At 46.9% G+C, this 14,065-nt stretch overlaps 1 long non-coding RNA gene across 2 annotated transcripts in view; it reads right to left on the reverse strand.

Annotated features, from left to right (window-relative positions):
* Positions 1-10,604: 10,604 nt before the first annotated feature.
* LOC115098202 overlaps positions 10,605-14,065 on the reverse strand; it is a 39,623-nt gene continuing 36,162 nt past the window's right edge. For both annotated transcript variants that reach the window (XR_003858447.1, XR_003858446.1), the window contains exon 4: positions 10,605-10,643. This is a non-coding gene — a long non-coding RNA (uncharacterized LOC115098202). The remainder of the gene's footprint in view (positions 10,644-14,065) is intronic.

A 14,065-nucleotide genomic window follows, 5' to 3' on the forward strand; every position in this document is an offset into this window, starting at 1 on the left:
CCAGAGGGGGCCAGGAAAAGCTGCAGGACTAAGGGATCATGCTTACAGTTTCTCAAAAAATAAATAAGTAGCCCCTACACAAACAGTGTTGTTCTAAAACAAAGCAATTTTTATCGAAGACACAAATAAAAAGTTTCAATATTAATAAAACAGAAAAGATAGTTGTGGAGATCAACAATCCAAAAATATAGTCTCATGTAACCTAAGTAAATTAGGAGGAAAATTTGGCCCTCCTCTTGTTCCCTTAAACCCTGTTTTTGAACTTGAGAAAAAAAAGTCCTTGTCTCTCACTTGGAAAATCTGATTATTTGGGGCAATATTCAGCTGCTGAGAGCCTCAGCTAATTAGCCAAATAAACTTATCCGGCTAACTAGCTGGGTATATTCACCGGTACAGTCGCACTGCTGAATATAACCGGCTATCTTTAGGACAGCCCTTTGGCCCTACTAGAGGTAGTGGGAGTTAAGTTATCCAGCTAACTCCACTCCTCCCCGGGAACGCCTCCTGCTCACCCCTGGATAAGCTCTGAATATACCCAGGTAAGTCATTTAGGTGGATAACTATTACATTATCCGTCTAAATGGCATTTCAATAACTTCCTTGTTAGTGCCTTTAACCTTCAAACAACTGCTTTCTCCGAGGACAAGCAGGTTGGTAGTCCTCACACATGGGTGACATCATCAGATGGAGCCCCGATGTAGAAAACTTATTTCACAGTGTCTAGAACTTTGATCAGGCACATTGAGCATACCCAGCATACCCTAAACCACGTGTCCATGTGGGGCCCCTCTCCAGTCTCTTTTTTTCCGTGGAGCTGTAAACATCACAGTGTGAGTGAGCCCACATGGCTGTTTTTTGGCTTTGTTGTAAACTTCATTTTTTCTCACATTTTCTCGGGTTTTTTTCTCATGGTTCCATCACCAGATCCCTCTTGGTGTCTCCTAGTCAGGGTTTTCAGCAAGTCAGGTAAGTTTCCTTTCTCAGTTGATTCCCCTGTGGCAGCGGTGCATTGGTGCTCTCCGGGCATTGCCGCCCTGCCACCATCATCTTCCGTTAGTGTCCTTTTGTCTTATCCATCATGGCCAAGTCAGGTTTTTGTCGATGCCCCATGTGTCCAAAGACCATGTCCATTATGGATCCAGATGAAACACGTGTCCTCTGCCTGGGGCATCAGATGACATCCGGGGTTGCTGCTTATGCACCCAGATTATGCAGCAGGGACGTCAACTTGGACTCGACAATATAGAGCAGCTCTTCGGGTGGAAGAAGTCCAAGCCTTTGAAATTGGCATCGAAGGACCAAGGGACCACACCGATGGAAATTGAGCCATCGACATTGGTGGGTCTGCCAGTTCCATCAATGTCACCAGCAGACAGGGGCACCAGAGACCTACCATCATTGATCTTTTCCAGGCCAAGGATGTTGGGTTCCTCATCATTGTCCTCGGCACTGGGGAAAGACCAGGCTGAGCATCAAGGGAAGCTGAAGAAGCATCGGCACTAGTCCCCGTTGATGCATGGTGTCAGGCACAGGGATGCACCAGCTTTTGTCATGATGTCATCAAAGCAATCCCGCGGTGAGGATTTCCAATCCTCCATCGGTCTCCACCGGTCCTGATGCCAGTCCCCAATTCACCTCGAGGATCTGAAGAATTTCTGGCTACTCCTGCTTCATCCAAGATGGTCTTGACATCGGCAATGTTCGAGGAGGAGCGGGAGTGTCAAGTCCAGCTAGTGGTGATCTGGGCACTGCAGGGTTTTGGTCCTGCAGCACTGACGACACTGAACTCAGTGCCACCCGTCCCCATACCACTTCTGGAGAAGCCCAACGTACTCATTGATGTGTTAACAATCCAGTTGGCATTGTTACCTGCACCTCTGGACATAGGCTGAGCACCTAGGGACCCATCACCTGTTGCTTTCAGTGAGGATGTGGAACTCTATGACCCCTGGAAGGATGACATTTTGGAGTCCTCTGAGGACTCTGAGGGCCTCCCTTCAGACCCTTCTCCTCCAGAGGAGTGAAGGAAGTCTCCACCCGAGGACTTGACTTTCACAAGGTTTGTGAGGGTGATGGCAGAAGCCATCTCTTTTCAGTTATTGATGGAGGAGGATACCAGGCACAAAATGCTTAAGATCCTCCAGTTCATGGAACCTCCTAAGGCGATGTTGGTGGCCCCAGTACAGGAGATCCTTAAGTAGTTGCTACTGAGGATATGGGAACACCCCCTTACAGGTCCTCCAATCAATAAGAAGGCTGACAGGTTTGCCTCATCCAGAAGACTGTCGGATTCAATATTTGTCAGCTGCCCCACCAGTCGTTAGTGGTCAAATTCACCCTAAAAAGGGCCAAGTACTCTTGGACTCATTCCTCGGTGCCCCCGGAGAAGGACCATAAAGCGATGGACACTCTTGGGAGGAAAGGATTTTAAGGCAACATGCTTATTGCCCACATTGCCACCTACCAGCTCTACATGAGCCAATACTTGTGGGACATCTGGAAGCACTTGCAGGAGTTGGCTGAACAGCTGCCTCAACAGCAGCAGGACATCCTCATGTTGCTGTGCATAAGGGCCTGGAGTGTGGAAAATATGAGGTCCATGTGACCTATGATGTTTTCGAGGTGACATTGAGAATCTCTGCAGCGGGAATTGGCACCCACAGAATGGCATGACTGTGGGAGTCAGAACTCCAACCAGAGGTACAGGAACGATTCACTGAATGCTGTGTACTGGAGAGAATCTCTTCGGAGATAGGGTGAGGGATGCTGTGTCCCAATTTTGGGACCACCATGAGACCCTCCAACAACTCTCTGCCAGTACTCTGGTCCCGTCCTCCTTATCCAGGAGACTGGCGAGACCAGGGCCAAGGAAGTCTTTTTTTCACCAAAGGAAGTACTATCCTTTGACTTCTCGCTCCCAACAGCACCATCAGCAGCAGAGAACCCTCTATCCTGAGCCGGCTCCTCGGTCAACTCCAGGAATGGGTTTTGACTAGGCTGTAGGGAGCTTAAGCCAGTTGCCTGTACCTGGGACGATGGACCCTCCGGCTGGGGGCAGTTCTTTGTAAGCCAGTGGCCCAGTATAACCTCTGACCAGTGGGTTCTGTCCATCATCCGTCAGGGGTACCAATTGAATTTATTTGTTGTCCCTCCCAAATTGCCCTCCGTGCCCATTTTGGGGGCTGGTAGTGCATCAGGAGGTAGTACTAGCAAAGATCTCCTACCTCTTAATGGCCAGAGTGTTGAGCCTGTACCACTAGGGGAAAAAGGGCGGGATTCTACACCAGGTACTTCCGGATTCCAAAGAGAATAGGAGGACTCCATCCCATCCTAGATCTAAGGGCCTTGAACAAGTTTCAAAAAAAAGAAATGTTCAAGATGGTTTCCCTGGGCACCATAATCCCCCTTTTTCAAAAAGGGGACTCGCTATGCTCCCTTGATCTAAAGGATGCATGCACTCATACTGAGATCTTCTTCAGTCACAGGAAGTATCTCTGATTTGTCATGGGAAAACAGAACTTCCAGTACCGGGTGTTGCCGCTTGGGCTCATGTCTTCCCCATGGGTCTTCACAAAATACCTGGCTGAGGTAGTAGCACACCTCCACAGGCTGGGAGGGCATATTTTCCCATATCAGGACAATTAGTTGGTCAAGAGCATGTCTCAGGCAGGGGCCACCAGGTCCATGCAGTTGACCATCTGGGTGTTGGAGTCACTAGGATTCGTTCTCAACTGCCCAAAGTCCCATCTCAGCCCATCACTTCAATTGGATTTCATAGATGCCCTGCTAGACACAGCTCAGGCCAAGGCCTTCCTGCCTCGCCAGAGGGCCATCACTTTGATGACTATAGTGGAAGAGATCTAACAGGTGTCAGCCTGGAACATGTTGAGATTGTTGGGCCATATGGCCACAACCGTCCATGTCATTCCCTTGGTACATCTACACCAGCGCAGAACTCAGGGGACCTGAGGTCATAGTGGCAGCAGGCCACTCAGAGCCTCTAGGATTGCATCTAAGTCATCCCGTCTCTCTGGGACTCATTGTCCTGGTGGCGGGTACTTTCAAATCTGGAATGGGGGATCTCATTTCAAAGTCTTCCTCCCGAAATTGTCCCAACCACAGATGCATTTGCCTTGGGGTGGGGAGCTCATGTAGATGGGCTTAGCACTCAGGGTCTCTGGTCTGCCCAGGAACGTTCTTGTCAAATAAACTTCCTGGAGCTTCGGGTGATCAGGTATGTGCCATGAATTTTCAGAGATTGGCTGTCCAACAAAGTTATCCTGATCCACACTGACAACCAAGTAGCTATGTGATATGTCAACAAGCAGAGAGGCATGGGATTGTACCTCCTGTGTCAGGAAGTGGTCCAGATCTGGTTATGGGCCCTCTTTCACGGGATGGTGCTTAAGGCCATGTACCTGGCCAGGATGGAAAACATGGTAGTGGACAGGCTGAGTCAAGCCTTCAGACCCCACGAATGGTCACTAGACCAGGGGTTAGCGAATCAGATATTCTGCCTCTGAGGGAGCCCAGATGTAGATCTGTTCATGTCCCTCTGCAATAGGAAGGTGCCTCGGTTCTGCTTCTTGTACAGGTCAGTTAGCAAACCAATCTCGGATGCCCTCGTCCGTTATTGGGGCATGGGTCTTCTGTATACATATCCTCTGATTCTCTTAGTAGCGAAGACTCTCTTGAAGCTTCACAAGGACAGGGGGACTATGATCCTAATAGCCCCTCATTAGCCGAGATAGGTCTGGTTTCCCCTCCTATGGGAAATGTCCATCCAGAGACCGATCAGTCTGGGGACTTCCCCAGTTCTCATCATACGACATCAGGGCATCCCAACCTCCAGGCCCTGTCGCTCACAACCTGGATGTTGAGAGGTTGATCCTGCAGCTGCTTGATCTTTCAGAGGATGTGTCTTGGGTCCTGATGGCTTCTAGAAAGCCTTCCACTAGAAAGTCCTATGGATTGAAGTGGAGAAGGTTTTCCGTGTGGTTTGAGCAGAAGGCCCTAGATCCATTCTCTTGCCCACACAAAATCTGCTTGACCACTTCCTACAACTATTGGAAGCTGGATTAAAGACCAACTCCATGGAGCTCTTCTCAGTGCAGTTGGTGTCTACCAACAGGGAGGGTGTAGGTGGTACGCTCATCTCTATACAGCCTATAGTTGTATGTTTCATGCAAGGCCTGCTTCAATTGAAGACTCCCCTAAGGCCTCCTGCTGTGTCTTGGGACCTCAACGTTGTGTTAGCTCAGCTGATGAAAGCTCCTTTTGAGCCACTGCTCTCCTGTGACCTGAAGTACCTGACCTGGAAGGTCATATTTTTGGTGGCGGTCACTTCAGCAATCAGGGTCAACAAGCTCCAGGTCTTAGTGACTTGCCCACCTTATACTAAGTTTTATCATGACAGGGTGGTCTTGCGTATGCACCCTAAATTCCTGCCTAAGGTGGTGATGGATTTCCATCTTAACCAATCAATCATCTTGCCAATATTCTTTCCCAGGCCCCATTCGCACCAAGGTGAATGAGCACTGCACAGTTTGGACTGCAAGCGAACCTTAGCCTTCTATCTGGAGCAGACAGAAGCCCATAGACAGTCCACCCAACTTTTTATTTCATTTGACAAGAATAGGTTGGGCATTGCTGTTGCCAACAGACACTATCCAATTGTCTAGTAGATTGCATCTCCTTCTATTATGCCCAGGTGGGCCTGCATCTTGGGGATCATGCCAAGGCTCATTCTGTCAGAGGCATGGCAGTGTTGGTGGCCTACTTGCAAGCAGTTCCTGTGGAGGAGATCTGCAAGGCTGCAATGTGGAGTTCTCTCCATACATTCACATCTCATTATTGTCTGGATAGGGACAGCTGATGCATTAGTAGGTTCAGCTATGTTGTCCTTCTGAACCTATTTGAGGTGTAGAACCCAACTCTCCCACATAGAGCCTGTTGTTTGGGTTCAGGTTGCCTCCTCCTCCTACCAACAGCACCGATGTTGTTGTGTCCATTGGCACCTAGTTTGGTGTTGGTTCCCTTTTATGTTGGGGAGCAGCCTGTAGCTAGGGATTTATCCATGTGTGAGGACTACCATCCTGCTTGTCCTCGGAGAAAGCAGAGTTGCTTACCCATAACAGGTATTCTCTGTGGACAGCAGGATGTTGGTCTTCATGAACTCTGCCTGCCACCCTGCGGAGTTGGGTTTCTTCTATTTTTTATTTTAATCATAATTCTATATTAAAAGACTGGAGAGGGACCCTGCATGGTCACATCATATAGGGCATGCTGGGTATACTCATTGTGCCTAGTCAAAGTTCTAGAAAACTTGACATAAGTTTTCTGCATCAGGGCTCCATCTGATGATGTCACCCATGTGTGAGAACTAATATTCTGTTGTCCTTGAAGAACATCTGTTACAGTTAAGCAACTCTGCTTTATCCTTGGGGCTAGGGACAAATGCCTGGGCACTGTAGGCAGATAAGTCCCTCTTGGGACTTTTCAATGAAGAAGAGAACCACACTGCCCTTCCTGCTCCAGAAGCCTGGAGAGTCACTACCCTTGCTACCTCTCCTTTGCTGCTCTGGTTGATGACTCTTCCCAGTGACTCATGAAGTCATCTTTATAGATTTTATACAAATGATCCATCCTGTAAGGGATGGACTCTATCACTCAAAAACAACCCATGGAACCTGCCAATGCTAGAAATTTCCATATGCTAACCTATATTGAGGTCTAGTCAGCCTTATATACAGATTCGTAGATGCAGTGAGAAAAAGCAGGGCTAGCTCAGCTTAACCCTTATAATATGGTCACCTTAGTTTAGATCACAGCCAAACTCCATTGCCCTGAACAAGTCTAATAAAATGCAAAGCTTAATTTGTGGGGAATGGCCTGGAATGCAGTTCCACCACTTTGTTTCAGATTTAAGAGGCAGAGCAGCAGGGGTGTTCTGCTCCAGTTCCTTTCTTTCAGGCAATTTGCAGGGAAGAGGAGGAGAGGGTTTTAGCTTGGAGCAGACAGAGAACAGCAACTCTGCTCCCTGTCCAGTCCATTCCCTCCTGATACTGGAAAAGACATTGCAGAACAAAAAGCAAGTGCAAAAGAGATTGTATTAGCACAAGTGTAAAATTTATGAGCAGCAGCGCCAGTTGTCAAGACTTCGGTCCTGGCCTAGATAATTAGCACTACAGCTCAGAAGTTTCAAACCTATCCTAATTTAACCCCTTTTTCTGTTACCCAGAACAATCCAGAATGGGCCCTTCTGCCACCTTTTTCCTAGTAGTCAAGTAGGCAGAATAGAGCCAGCGGCGGAAATCAATTCCGGCTCCCCTGCAGAAAAGAATTAGAGTTGATGGTGGCACGGATCATTTCTGGCCCCCTAGCCCTAGAGGAAGCAGAGCGGAGCGTGTTACAGCTGCTTACCCTGAGACGGGAGCAGCCACATGGCCTTGATATTTCTGTAGTTTGCTGGCACAATTGAGGAGGCCATGAGGGAGAATGGCCAAGATCGAAGAGAGAGGAGGTGAAAACCTATTAGCCCCAGTGTTTCTGCTGCTACTGGGTGTGTTTGCATACAGGTAGGTGTGTGAGTGGCTGTTTCAAAACACATAGAGCTATTACAAACATCTTCAGTACTAGCAGATTCAAAGTACAAACATTTTCAAATGGCATGACTATGCTTTCTATATATATCTTGAATAAAAGTAGCTGTTTGCATATTGAAGCACCCATTTGAATAAAAAAAACCCCTTCAAAGTACTGAAGAGCCCTGAGGCAGCTATCAGCGAAACATAAGAACATAAAATATACCATACTGGGTTAGATCAAGGGTCCATCAAGCCCAGCATCTTGTTTCCAACAGTGGCCAATCCAAGACATAAGTACCTGGCAAATACCCAAACATTAAATAGATCACAAGCTACTAATGCCGGTAACAAGCAGTTGCTATTCCACATTGATTAATAGTTTATGGACTTCTCCCCCAGGAACATTTTTAAACCCAGCTACACTAGCTGCCTTAACTACATCCTTGGGCAATGAATTCCAATGCTGGCTAATGTTGGCTAAGTAGCCTTGCCTACTTTATTCCATCAACTATGCATTGGCTTCCATTTGCATCAAATTTTTGCTCTCTGGCTTTTGAAGATAGACTAGCCAAGTTTCTGAAGTTCTTTAGTTTTGAGCACTTGAACATATTTAAGCAGTATTTTTGCTGCAATAGTTTTAATTTAAACAAAAAAAATATAAGAAATTCTATTTTCCCTGGGACAGTAACTTTCAAACTGGCGCATAGGTGCACATTGGCATGTGTGCGTTGGTGCGCGTCCATTTTATAACTTGTGCGCATATGCGTGCATGTTATAAATAGCCTAGCCATGTGCACCTATGCGCCTAATTTTAAGTGATTGTGCAAGTCCCGCTCCTACTGCATAAGTTGGGGCATTTTAAAAGGGGTGTGTGCCCATGCCATTGCCAGTTTCACTAGTTCTTTCACTAGTTTGCACAGTTAAGAGCTAGGTCCTCCAAACCTCCCTAATTTAATAGCCTTTACTCCCCCCAGTTAGCCCAGACTCCTAAAACCCCTCAGATATAGGTAAGTTTTCTTTTTTTTTTAAACTTACACCTCCTCCACAGCAGAAGTAAACATATGTGGCACCAGATCTGGGCATGCAATTGCGCACACATCTCTTGGCTCTGCCCCTGAACACCCATGCCTCACCCAGATTCCACCCAGACCATGTCCTTTTTTGAATCGGAGCAAGATGTGCGCGCTGCAGGAGATACGTGCGTATTTGGGTGGTTTTTAATAATAGGTGGGCGTGCTCGAGCCAGACTTGTGTGCATATCCCCTAATTGATGGGCGCACTGAGCTTTTAAAATTCACCTTTAAAGATATGAAAGGGGAGGTTTTTTAGACCAAAGATTATATGAATATTTGCCCTGCCAATTTTGCAAGAAATGCATTTGATGATTTCAGAGGCCTTTTCCTCCCATATATGTGTATGTATATATGTGTAAGTATCAAAGGAGGAAAAAAGCACTAATGTGGAATTTATATTAAAATATTTATGAACTACACATGTTAAAATAAGTGAATAATGCCTGCTATGATTAAATCTTATAAACTAACAACTAGATAAAGTATAGTACAATACAATTTGTCGAACTACAATGCAGTTCGCTGCATAGCAGTAGGTCAGGTCATAGCATTGTATAGATGCATTAAATATAAGAAAGCAACATACCATTGCAATACTTCAGTACATATGACTCAACAAATGTTTGATATTTGTATACATAGATTAACTGCGGGTCAGTATATCAGACGATACACATTAAAGAGACAAAATGTATAAACACAAATACATATGCACACACTAACATTCATGCCAAATGCACAAAATTGATGGACTGAGATGGAAGATGTCCCGGGTTAAAAGGTAAATAATAGGGATGTGAATCGTTTTAGGACGATTAAAATTATCGTCCGATAATTTTAATATCGTCTTAAACCGTTATGGAACACAATACAATAGAGATTCTAACGATTTATCGTTATAAATCGTTAGAATCGTGAGCCGGCACACTAAAACCCCATAAAACCCACCCCCGACCCTTTAAATTAAATCCCCCACCCTCCCGAACCCCCCCCAAATGAGTTAAATAACCTGCGGGTCCAGCGGCGGTCCGGAACGGCAGCGGTCCGGAACGGGCTCCTGCTCCTGAATCTTGTTGTCTTCAGCCGGCGCCATTTTCCAAAATGGCGCCGAAAAATGGCGGCGGCCATAGACGAACACGATTGGACGGCAGGAGGTCCTTCCGGACCCCTGCTGGACTTTTGGCAAGTCTCGTGGGGGTCAGGAGGCCCCCCACAAGCTGGCCAAAAGTTCCTGGAGGTCCAGCGGGGGTCAGGGAGCGATTTCCCGCCGCGAATCGTTTTCGTACGGAAAATGGCGCCGGCAGGAGATCGACTGCAGGAGGTCGTTCAGCGAGGCGCCGGAACCCTCGCTGAACGACCTCCTGCAGTCGATCTCCTGCCGGCGCCATTTTCCGTACGAAAACGATTCGCGGCGGGAAATCGCTCCCTGACCCCCGCTGGACCTCCAGGAACTTTTGGCCAGCTTGTGGGGGGCCTCCTGACCCCCACGAGACTTGCCAAAAGTCCAGCGGGGGTCCGGAAGGACCTCCTGCCGTCCAATCGTGTTCGTCTATGGCCGCCGCCATTTTTCGGCGCCATTTTGGAAAATGGCGCCGGCTGAAGACAACAAGATTCAGGAGCAGGAGCCCGTTCCGGACCGCTGCCGTTCCGGACCGCCGCTGGACCCGCAGGTTATTTAACTCATTTGGGGGGGGGGGGTTCGGGAGGGTGGGGGATTTAATTTAAAGGGTCGGGGGTGGGTTTTAGGGGGTTTTAATGTGCCGGTTTTGCGATTTTTAGATTTTTAGATTTTTCATGATTTTTCACGATATTTTACCCCCCCAAACGGCAACAATACGATTCCCTCCCCCTCCCAGCCGAAATCGATCGTTAAGACGATCGAGGACACGATTCACATCCCTAGTAAATAACCCCAACAAGGCCCTTGTTTCGCTGGATAAGGCTTCCTCAGGGGGAACCATGGCACAGAAGACACCTCAAAAATCTAAAAAAAGGACACAAAAAAGAAGAGATGAATAAATTAAAAATCATATATATATATATATATATATGGTTCTCTAATTCATTTGAGATAAGCAATAATGGAATTTGAACAAGGCTAATTATGGATTTGTGAAAAGCTTCTGTTGCCTAATTTTGAAATTCAATTTTTATTCTGGGGGTGGTGACTATTATAAATATATATATTCATATCTTTTCATATACCAGCATTGTTAGTGGCTCTGGTTTGTTTAATATCTAAATAACCCTTACAGTCCCTCCCCTTCCCATGCAGAGTCAGGTTGGACAGTCAGGGAATATTAATCCCTTGCTGTCTGACATCTGCTGTTGGTCCTCCAAGATATGCAAGTATATATCTATTTAGAAAATGAATTGGCCACGTAAGCACCACATATTTATGGAACTTAATGATGTAGTGGTAACATAGCAACATAGTTATTAATGACAGATAAAGACCAATATGGTCCATCCTGCCTGCCCAGCAAGTTGCTGCTCTATGCAGATTACCCTTACACCTTCTATTAAGGGTAGTAACCGCTGTTCTGTGCAGGTACTTCCATGCAGAAATGTTAACTTTAGGTGTAACAGAGGTTAGGTTACCCCATTTCTTCATTTCCATTCTTTAGCCACTAGGGATCCTCTGTGTTTATCCAGAGCCCTTTTGAACTTGATTATTGCTCTTATCTTCATCACCTTTTCCAAAATGGCGCCGGCCGTACGGCAACACGATTCGACTGCAGGAGGTCGTTCCGGACCCCCGCTGGACTTTTGGCAAGTCTTGTGGGGGTCAGGAGGCCCCCCCAAGCTGGCCAAAAGTCCCTGGGGGTCCAACGGGGGTCCGGGAGCGATCTCCTACGCTCCTGACGTCGGGGGACAAAAAAACATAATGGCGCCGGTGCTACCTTTGACCTGTCATATGACAGGTCAAAGGTAGCACCGGCGCCATTTCTACAGCGCACGGAGGTCCGAGAGTAAAAGATCCCACCGGGACCCTTCCTCTGGACCCCAGGTAATTTAAGGCATTTTGGGGGGGGGTTCGGGAGAGTGGGGGATTTATTTTAAAGGGTCGGGGTGGGTTTTAGGGTTGTTTTAGTGTGCCGGTTTTCCCGCCCTCCCCCTTCCCCTCCCCCTTCCCCCGATTTATGATTTTTTGACAATAAATCGGGGGAATTGTTATTGTATCACGGCTCTAACGATTTTTGACGATTTAAAATATATCGGACGATATTTTAAATCGTCAAAAAACGATTCACATCCCTATCCAGCATAGCTCTCTGCTTCAATGGCAGGGGTGAAAGTCTGATACTTCACTTTCAATGCATATCCAGCATAACTCTCTGCTTCAATGGCAGGGGGAATGAAGAAAGGTGGATCTGTATACAGACAACAACCAACAAGGACTGAATTATTTAGTCTGGGTGGGTAGGTGGGCATGGGTGTGGCTTGTTTATTGTGGTTGTTGCTACCCTAACTAATTGGGCTAGATATTTCACTTAGATGAAGTTCCAATACTGATCTCTCATTAATGGTGGGAGTGGAAGGGTGGGGGTGGAAGGGAAATAGAATCAAAATGTTACTAAGAGCCAAGAGTAACATAAGTATGAGGGAAAAAAAAAGTTTAAAACTTGCTGGGCAGACTGGATGGACCGTTTGGTCTTCTTCTGTCGTCATTTCTATGTTTCTATGTTTCTAACATCGTGTAACCACAGCAAGGGTTATTTTTCCCTATATGCATCACTTTATACTTGTCCACATTAAATTTCACCTGCCATTTCGATACCCAACCTTCAGTCTCACAAGGTCCTCCAGCAATTTATCACAATCTGCTTGAGATTTAACTACTCTGCATAATTTTGTGTCATCTGCAAATTTAAGCACTTCATTTGTTGTACCCCTTTCCAGATCATTGATAAATATATTAAAAAACACCAATTCTAGTACAGCTCCCTGAGGCACTCCACTGTTTACCTTTTTCCACTGTGAAAACAAACCATTTATTCCTATGGATCCTTATGGTCTTCTTGGCTCAGAAGGTAGCTTCTACAACCAAACGATTGGTTTTCTCCCCTATTCCATACAATTCCAGGGACAGTAGTGGAGCTCCAAGCAGGGAAAGGGGTCTCTTATAGATTGTCTTTCCAGAGGACAGTTCCTATCATGAGGGTGAAGCCGTCTACCTCCTCTTCTGGATCTAGATTGAACAGAAGTAGGCCATGACCATCGTGCAGGATGCATTTTCAGATCTTAAACAGGATCCTATGTACCCCTGGCCCCACTGGGTGAGTTCCATCATGAACCAGTCAAATTGTGGCTGGTGTCTCCACAGCTATGGCAGACAAAGGATGACTGGACTCATGGCTCTTGGCATGACATGGAAACTGAAGTCTTCATTATTCACATCCTACTCATAATGTGAGTTGCCAGTCCTGGAACAGGGTCTCCAGGGATGGATGAAAGCATCATGGTGGGGGGTCAAGGGAATCATGGGGATCCGGAACCTGTCAATGAACTCTTGTTGCACAATATTCCCTCTGTAACCGGAGTCCACCAGGGCTCAAGTGGAGAAGCATGAGGAGGTTTGTTCAATTAAGTCTGGCAGCAGAGGCAGAGGGGTCGTCAAGCCTATGGTCATTAGCCTAGGCACCTCAGGGCATGGTACAGTACCCCTTTCTCCAGGCACTGAGCCAATAGGTGACCAGAAGCCCCACAAAAATTCAGAGGCCTAGTTGTTGGTGTTGAGTCCTCTCTTCATTCCTCCGGTAAACCCCCCCCCCCCCCCACCTCCAGTGGCATGATGGGGTCAAGTATAGAAGGAACAATGTCCTAGAGAGACCCTTTTGAGCTCAGAGTGTTTCTTGAGCTCACTCTTGGAGCTGTCTGTTAGTTTCCCCCATGAGATCAATGAGGTCTTCGAGAGAGGTGGGAAGTTCCCATGCCGCAAAATCTTCTTTAATTTTGGGAGCTAAACCTTCCAAGAATATTGCATGTAAGCTGTCTCCCTGCCAGTTTAGTTCTGTGGCCAGGGTTTGGAACTGATAGCATAATTTATTAACAGTTGATTTCCTTGGTGCAAGTGCAGGAGGTCAGAGCCCTTCATGGGCAGCCGGCCAGGCTCCATGCCGACTGGAGGGAAAGTTGCATATAGAATTGATTAAGAAATCCTTGGCAATGCTTAAGATCCCTGCAGACCGGGGTGGAGCTGGTAATGGAATTGTTGGCTGACAGGTTCCTGGAACCAGCACTGGAACTGCAGCAGGCAGTGGTGGGGCAGTGGTCAAGGAATCCAGGCATGCAGAGAGGTGGTTCATATCTGCAACCAGGAGTTCTGAAGCTGTCTGGAGGGCCTGTAATTTCTGGGCTAAGCCAGGAATGGCCTTCAATGCAGCTGGATCTTCTGGGTCCATA

Source organism: Rhinatrema bivittatum, chromosome 8, assembly GCF_901001135.1.
Source record: "Rhinatrema bivittatum chromosome 8, aRhiBiv1.1, whole genome shotgun sequence".
Taxonomy (NCBI): Eukaryota; Metazoa; Chordata; class Amphibia; order Gymnophiona; family Rhinatrematidae; genus Rhinatrema; species Rhinatrema bivittatum.